The sequence below is a fragment of the Lactuca saligna genome, chromosome 2 (assembly GCF_052625555.1).
Source record: "Lactuca saligna cultivar CGN05327 chromosome 2, ASM5262555v1, whole genome shotgun sequence".
In the NCBI taxonomy this organism is placed as follows: Eukaryota; Viridiplantae; Streptophyta; class Magnoliopsida; order Asterales; family Asteraceae; genus Lactuca; species Lactuca saligna.
Genome location: NC_136418.1, coordinates 179810891 through 179817921, shown reverse-complemented (window position 1 = coordinate 179817921; position 7031 = coordinate 179810891).

Sequence of the window (7031 nt, the reverse complement as noted above, 5' to 3'; positions counted from 1 at the left end):
TCTTTGAGTTGATACCATGGATCTGGATCCATAGAGGTCCAGAGGGCCTCACTCATCAAGCTTTATGGGTGGAAATGGAGTCCTTGACCTTGTGTTGAAGTATTTGAGTCAAAAACATCATTTATGGTCATGTAGAGGTTATATGTGCATCAAGATTGTGACTTTACGTGCTAAATAAGCTTGGAGGGACTGGATCTATGGATTAATGGACTGGATCTGGCCTTTAGAGCAAGATTGAGTCAGTGCATGGCACGGACTCGCCGAGTCTGAAGAACAGACTCGGCGAGTAGCTTGAATATTGCACGACCACTCAGTGAGTGGCCTCGCCGAGTTGGGATGAGTGAACTCAGTGGGTCAAGGGGGAGTCAGGATGGTCAGGTGGACCGAGTCAAACCGGACTCGCCGAGTTGTTCTTGAGACTCGGCGAGTTGAGTCGTGGTGGCCCCACAACTCGTGCCAGGTGGAGCTCGTCGAGTTGGGGGAAATACTCGACGTGTCAAGAGAGGATTCCAGGGAAATTGGTGTATGCGCTCAGACTCGCCGAGTCGCTATAGTGCACTCGCCGAGTCCGGTCAAGTTGACCGTTGACCAGCGTTGACCTAGATTGTCTTGTTATAGTGTGGTCAACCCTAGTTGGGAAAGTGTTAATTAGAGATGTATTGTGCTATAGGGGGACTTCAGCTCGGCAGATCGAGTGTTTAGCGATTTCAGGGTTACGGCTTACCGAGACACGCGAGGTGAGTCTTCTCACTATACTTTACCTTGAGTAGGTAACCAGAGCTACGTGATAGAGTATTTGTGTGCTATATATATGATGTGTTGTACTGCATGATTTCTATGTGATTTATGTGGTGCATGATTATCAGAGTTGGAACCTGAGGGTTCACAGAGTTTGGGTGCACGGACCCACAGAGCTATAGCCTAGAGTGGCTAATATGTGCTATATGTGGTATTTTGGGAAACTCACTAAGCCTTGTGCTTACAGTGTTGATGTTATTGTTTCAGGTACTAGTGACGACCGCGGGAAGGCGCCGGCTTGATCCGTACACACACGTTTGGAGCTTGACATTTTGATCTTGGGATTTTGTACTATTTTGTTGAACAATTAAAATGGTTGTTTCTATGAATATTGATGGAATTATGTTTTTATAAAAATCGAAAAAAAAAAAAATTGTTTGAAAATCCGGTGTTACAAATTGCTACTATATGTGGATGACATTCTCCTCACAGCTTCCACCACAGATCTCATGCAGCGCATCATTTCTCTTCTAGCATCTGAGTTTGCCATGAAGGATCTAGGAGACTTATCATATTTTTTTGGGTATTGCAGCCACGCGTGACAACAAGGGTATATTCCTCTCTCAACGCACATATGCGATGGAACTTCTTGAGAGAGCCAACATGTCTAACTGCAACCCTTCTGGCACATCTGCCGATACTCAGTCCAAATTGGATCCTTCAGGCCCTCCAGTTTCGGACCCTTCTTTATATCGCAGCTTGGCGGGTGGTCTTCAGTACCTCACATTCACCCGTCCGGACCTCTCCTATGTCGTGCAACAGATTTGCCTCTTCATGCACGACCCTAGGGAACCACACCTTCATGCATTAAAGCGTATTCTACATTATGTACGTGGTACCCTTGATTATGGACTCCAGCTACACCCATCCTCAACTACGGGCCTCATTGTGTACTCTGATGCAGACTGGGGAGGGTGCCCGTCCACTAGACGCTCCACTAGTGGCTACTGTTTCTTTCTTGGTGACAATCTTCTGTCATGGTCCTCAAAATGCCAACCGACCGTCTCTCGTTCGAGTGCAGAAGCTGAATATAGAGGTATCGCCAATGCTGTAGCTGAAACCTGTTGGCTACGCAATCTACTACGAGAACTTCAATCTCCGCTTGCCAAAGCAACCATTGTCTACTGTGACAACGTCAGTGCTGTGTACTTATCATCCAATCCTGTTCAGCACTAATGCACCAAACATATAGAGATGGATATTCATTTTGTTCGAGACAAGGTTGATACAGGTCAAATCCGTGTTCTTCATGTCCCTTCATCTCTACAGTACGCCGACATCTTCACCAAGGGACTGCCATCATCTCTCTTCACGGATTTCAGATCCAGTTTGAGCATTCTCCCTCGACCTCCTGCTCAAACTGCGGGGGTGTATTAGTGTATATGTATTATTATATGTAGCCCATTTGTATTAGTTTAGCCCACGTAGTTGTTGTAGCCCATTACTTGTATTTGTATTTATTCTTTTGTGTAATGAAAATCCAGATAGGGAAAAATACCAATCTGTCAGTGTCAAGTCTTCTGACACATCCTGGAATCCCCCAGACGCAACTTGCGATGACGCATGCAGTGACGATCAAGCCCACGACGTGGGAAATGAGAAATTTTCCCTATAAATAGAAATCAAGGGTCAGTCGAGTTTGGTTGCTCATTCTCTCATCTCTCACTTGTATTGCACCGATTTACGTGCAAATAAATACCCCCGAAGCCCCGATATCAACCCCGAAACCCAAAGCAAGTCCCGAAGCCTGAAGATCCCGAGAATAAAAGAGTTTCCGAGCCGAAGCTCTATCCGCGGGAAACCCGGTGTGTGAAGTGATCCCGGTTTCACCGAAGAATACTACTCTTAGAGCCGTAGTGCTGTCCGATCATCTTCTGATCAAGTGAGTGTATAGTCCCTTTCATAAAAACAATTTTAATACAAGTATTGTTTGAATGTATTAAGTATATGTGTTTTGGGTGAGTGTGTAGTTACTTTCTTCTAACACATAAATATAAAGTATTAGCCATGAAATACATGCTATGTGTTATATATTATCTATCTATTTGAGATGGGCTTGGAATTGATGTTTTTATACGGGTGTTAAATGATTTAAATTGTATATGTAATTTATATCTACAACTATGTTGGGTAGAACATGGGTAGATGAAATAGTTGATCTGTGTTGAAATAATGTGATAAGAGATAAGTGAGGATAAAATGGTGATGATAATTAGGTGATGATAGATAGGTGATGAATTACGAGTCCAGGCGATGTCGTGGCTGCGTATTCATGCGATGATATTCTAACCCTTATTATGAATTACGAGTCCAGACGATGTTGTGGCTGCATATTCATGCGATGATATTCTAATCCTTATTATGAATTACGAGTCCAGGCGATGTTGTGGCTGCGTATTCATGTGATGATAGTCTGACCCTTATTATGATTTACGAGTCCAGACGATGTTGTGGCTACAAAATCATGTGATGACACCCTAACCCTTACTAGACACATATTGAGGGAGTGATCCCCGAATTAGTATTGTCTATGCAATGTAGGCGATGATCCTTAGGAAAAGTTCTTAGGAACAAACATATAAGGAAATAAGATGTAAGGAGATGGGAGGTAAACATGATATAGGAGGTGACCCTTAGGATAATATCTCTAGGGAAGATTAAACAAAGATAATGTGGATGAGTAATTGGGTTGATTGTTTGATGATTAAATATAATAATTATACTATTGTGGGTTGAAATCCCTATACGCTCACCAGGCTCCCAAGCCTGACCCACTCAATTTTCTTTGCATTACAGGTAATGGCACAAGGGTATACGTTGGTGGAATTGACGAGAGAATTTGGATTATAGATCAGTAGTTATAAATAACTATTGTAAGGTCTATTTTATATTGTTTATGCTTTTTGTTTGTATCGGAACATGACATCCTGAGGTTTTATTATTTAATGAAAATACATTCTCTTTGAGAAATATTTTGATAAATGGTTATCATATTTTGTTTTTTGGGACAATTTCCGCAACTGTTTTCCTTAAAAAGTATTACTTTGATTTTAAAACAAAGCATAAATAAATCGGTCTTTTCTGACCGCGAAATTGGGGATGTCACAAAAAAGTATGGGTTAACATCCTTATGGCCTATTGCATGTCTTCTTGTTAGGGTGCAAATCTCTTCATTAGATGGTGTCTTAGGCTTTCCCTTTGTGATATGGGTTTTTAGGTAGAGCTTGCCTATATATATTTGTATAGTTTTCATGTATAGGTTTGTGAGAGCTCCCATTGTACTGATATCTAGTCTAGTTTTCTCTCTCCCTCCCTCTCTCTCTCTCTCTCTATATATATATATATATATATATATATATATATATATATATATATAGAGAGAGAGAGAGAGAGATAGATAGATAGATAGAGATCAATAGAGTGAGAGAGAGAGAGAGTAGTGTAGTAATCCAACTCATGCTTCTATATTTTTTTGTACTTTCTTCCATATCTATACAAATTATGCTTAAACTTTAGATCGGTTCTTATCGATTATGCAATCATTCTTTGATTCCGCATTTGTAACATTCATTGGGATCCTACACTTCTAATAATTCCTCTCATGTGATCATTAGAGAGTTAGATGAGAGTGAGGAAGTTCTTCTTCATAAAAGTCTACAAGAAGTAGAGGGTGGCAATGAAATGATGGTTGAGAACAATGATTGAGATGGACAATTTGACGTGGTGATGAGGGATGAATTAAGAAGTATAGGGACAATGTCCAATAGATAAACATCATCATGAAACAAGAAATTGGTCTTTGATGATATTTATAAATAATAAGGCACAAAAGAACCAATACACATGGATAACCAAGTTGTTGATGAGATAGTTCTTGTGGAAAATAAAGAATTTGTACAACATTTTCAAGAATTTGAGCCATTCTTTGGCTAGAACTCATATGGAAGTAACATGGAAGAGCCATATCTCAAAGGAAGAAGAAGACAATAACTCAAGTAAGGATACTTAAGCCATAGATAATGAGGCAAACTTTTTGTGGAGGAAATAAAAGTATGTGTGATTGATTTCTATTACACAGTTGACATGAAAGCATAATGGGTAGGGTTTCCAACAAACCAACGTAATGTAGTTGGTGATGCATATACGAGTATGTTTGAAGATGTATAGGTTATATAAAATGATGATTGGGAGTATGTATGTGCTTTAGAAATAAAGCTAAGTGGAGAACATGGCTTAAAGAGCTTTCTAATGCGAAGACATGTTTATTGGGTGTAGTTTAAAATGTTGATTTTTATAATGGGAAAATATTTGAATTGAAGGTATATATATATATATATATATATATATATATATATATATATATATATATATATATATATATATATATATTCTTTGTTACTTGGAGGAAATGCTTCAATAATGGCATAATGGAAGAACATGAAACGGTCAAGGTGGAGGTCAGAAAAAATAATCGAGTTAGTATTTGAAAATGGTTATGTTAATGTTAATGGTCATATCTTTAAGAATTTTGTTGGTGTTTGTTTAAGGAGATACTAGGTACGTGGTTATGTTTAGGAAAATATGTGTCCATGTGTTTGGCAAACATTTCATGTTTTGTTAAAACAGGTCATGTGGTGCCATTATTTTAAATCAAAACTGGAAATAATATGTTATTTACTAATGAGTTGTCTTATACTCTTATTAGTTTTGGTGTGGTGATTTTGTTGTAATGTTTGAAGTTATTTCTCATTATGTCATAAGTACCATGTAATGGAGAATAAATATGAGTTTTGTCAACATACGACCCATTCCTTACTTCACTAGTATGTAAACAATGACATTTACATAGACATGCCATTTTGCAATAAAAACAATGCTTTAGAAAAAAAGACATTCTGTGCAACCTAAAATGAAAAAGTCCAATAACATTTGCCACTAATTCCAACCTAAGACAAGTAGCAACAACACAACCCAACTAAGAATGAGCCCCAACTTGAAGTTCCTTGAATCTCTTTCAGCTTGATCAACAATTGCTTCCAGTCTGTCGATTATTATCAATAAAGCAAATATAGTGGCCATGGAATTAGGACACATAGGAGGGTTTACACATCTTGTAAAACGAAAACTTGAATTGTTCAAAAAATATAAATTAGGGTGTCGGACAGAAGATTAAAAAATCACTATTTTATGTGAAGAAATTACTATTAATGGACAACTATAGAAGTACCTAGCTAGATTATTGTTGGTCATGATGTGCGAACTATTACTACTCTACCACAAAAACACAAAACCATGGTTGATTGTTATTGTTGAACATGAATGACTAAGGTGCTGTTTGTTTTTTGGAAAAAACTTCTTCAGACCTCTTATTGTTGCGCGGCGCAGCACACGCGCAACACTTTTCATCTCGCAGTTGTTTGTTTTTTAGAAGTATTTAGAGTCAAAAACCTCTGCGCGTGCTTTGTTTGACGCAATACTTGTACTGCCTCTTCCAACCTTTTTTTTTTCTTGCTGAATTTTTTATTATATGTTGTTGAAATTTTATTTTATTTTTTATTTAATTTTTTTTATTTATTCTTGTTGATTTTTTTTTTCGTTTTTTATATTGAATAATGATAATTTTTGATGAAATATCATTATTTTTTTACTAAATATCTTTATTATTTTTGTTGAAATATCATTATTTTTTATTGAATTATCATTAATTTTTGTCGAAATGTTATACATTATTAAATTTTCCGTATTTAAAAACTATTTTTGATTTATAAAATTAGTTTATTTTAATTTTTTAATATCAGAAGCAGTATGCAGATGTTAAAAAAACAAACACGTTTTTTATTATAGTCTGCAGTTGTTTGGTCCACCTATTCTACCGCAAAAGGTTGCAGAGGTAGTCCGCAGATTTCATGAATTTTTGCTTCAGAAAATCAAACAACACCTAAATGCGAGGCCACATGTGGTTGATCTAACTACTAAATTTTAGCTTAAGTTAAAAGGAAACATACAACAAAATGTACTAAGCAAAACTAACTCAAAGTTTAGGTGCTGTTTGTTTTTTCGAAGCGAAAATTCATGAAGTCTGCAGACCACCTCTGCAATCCTCTGTAGCAGAAGAGGTGGAACAAACGGCTGCAGCCTATAATAAGAAGCATGTTTGTTTTTTAACATCTGCAGACTGTTGCGGTAAACTAAAATTTAAATAAACTAATTTTATAAACTGAAATAATTCTCAA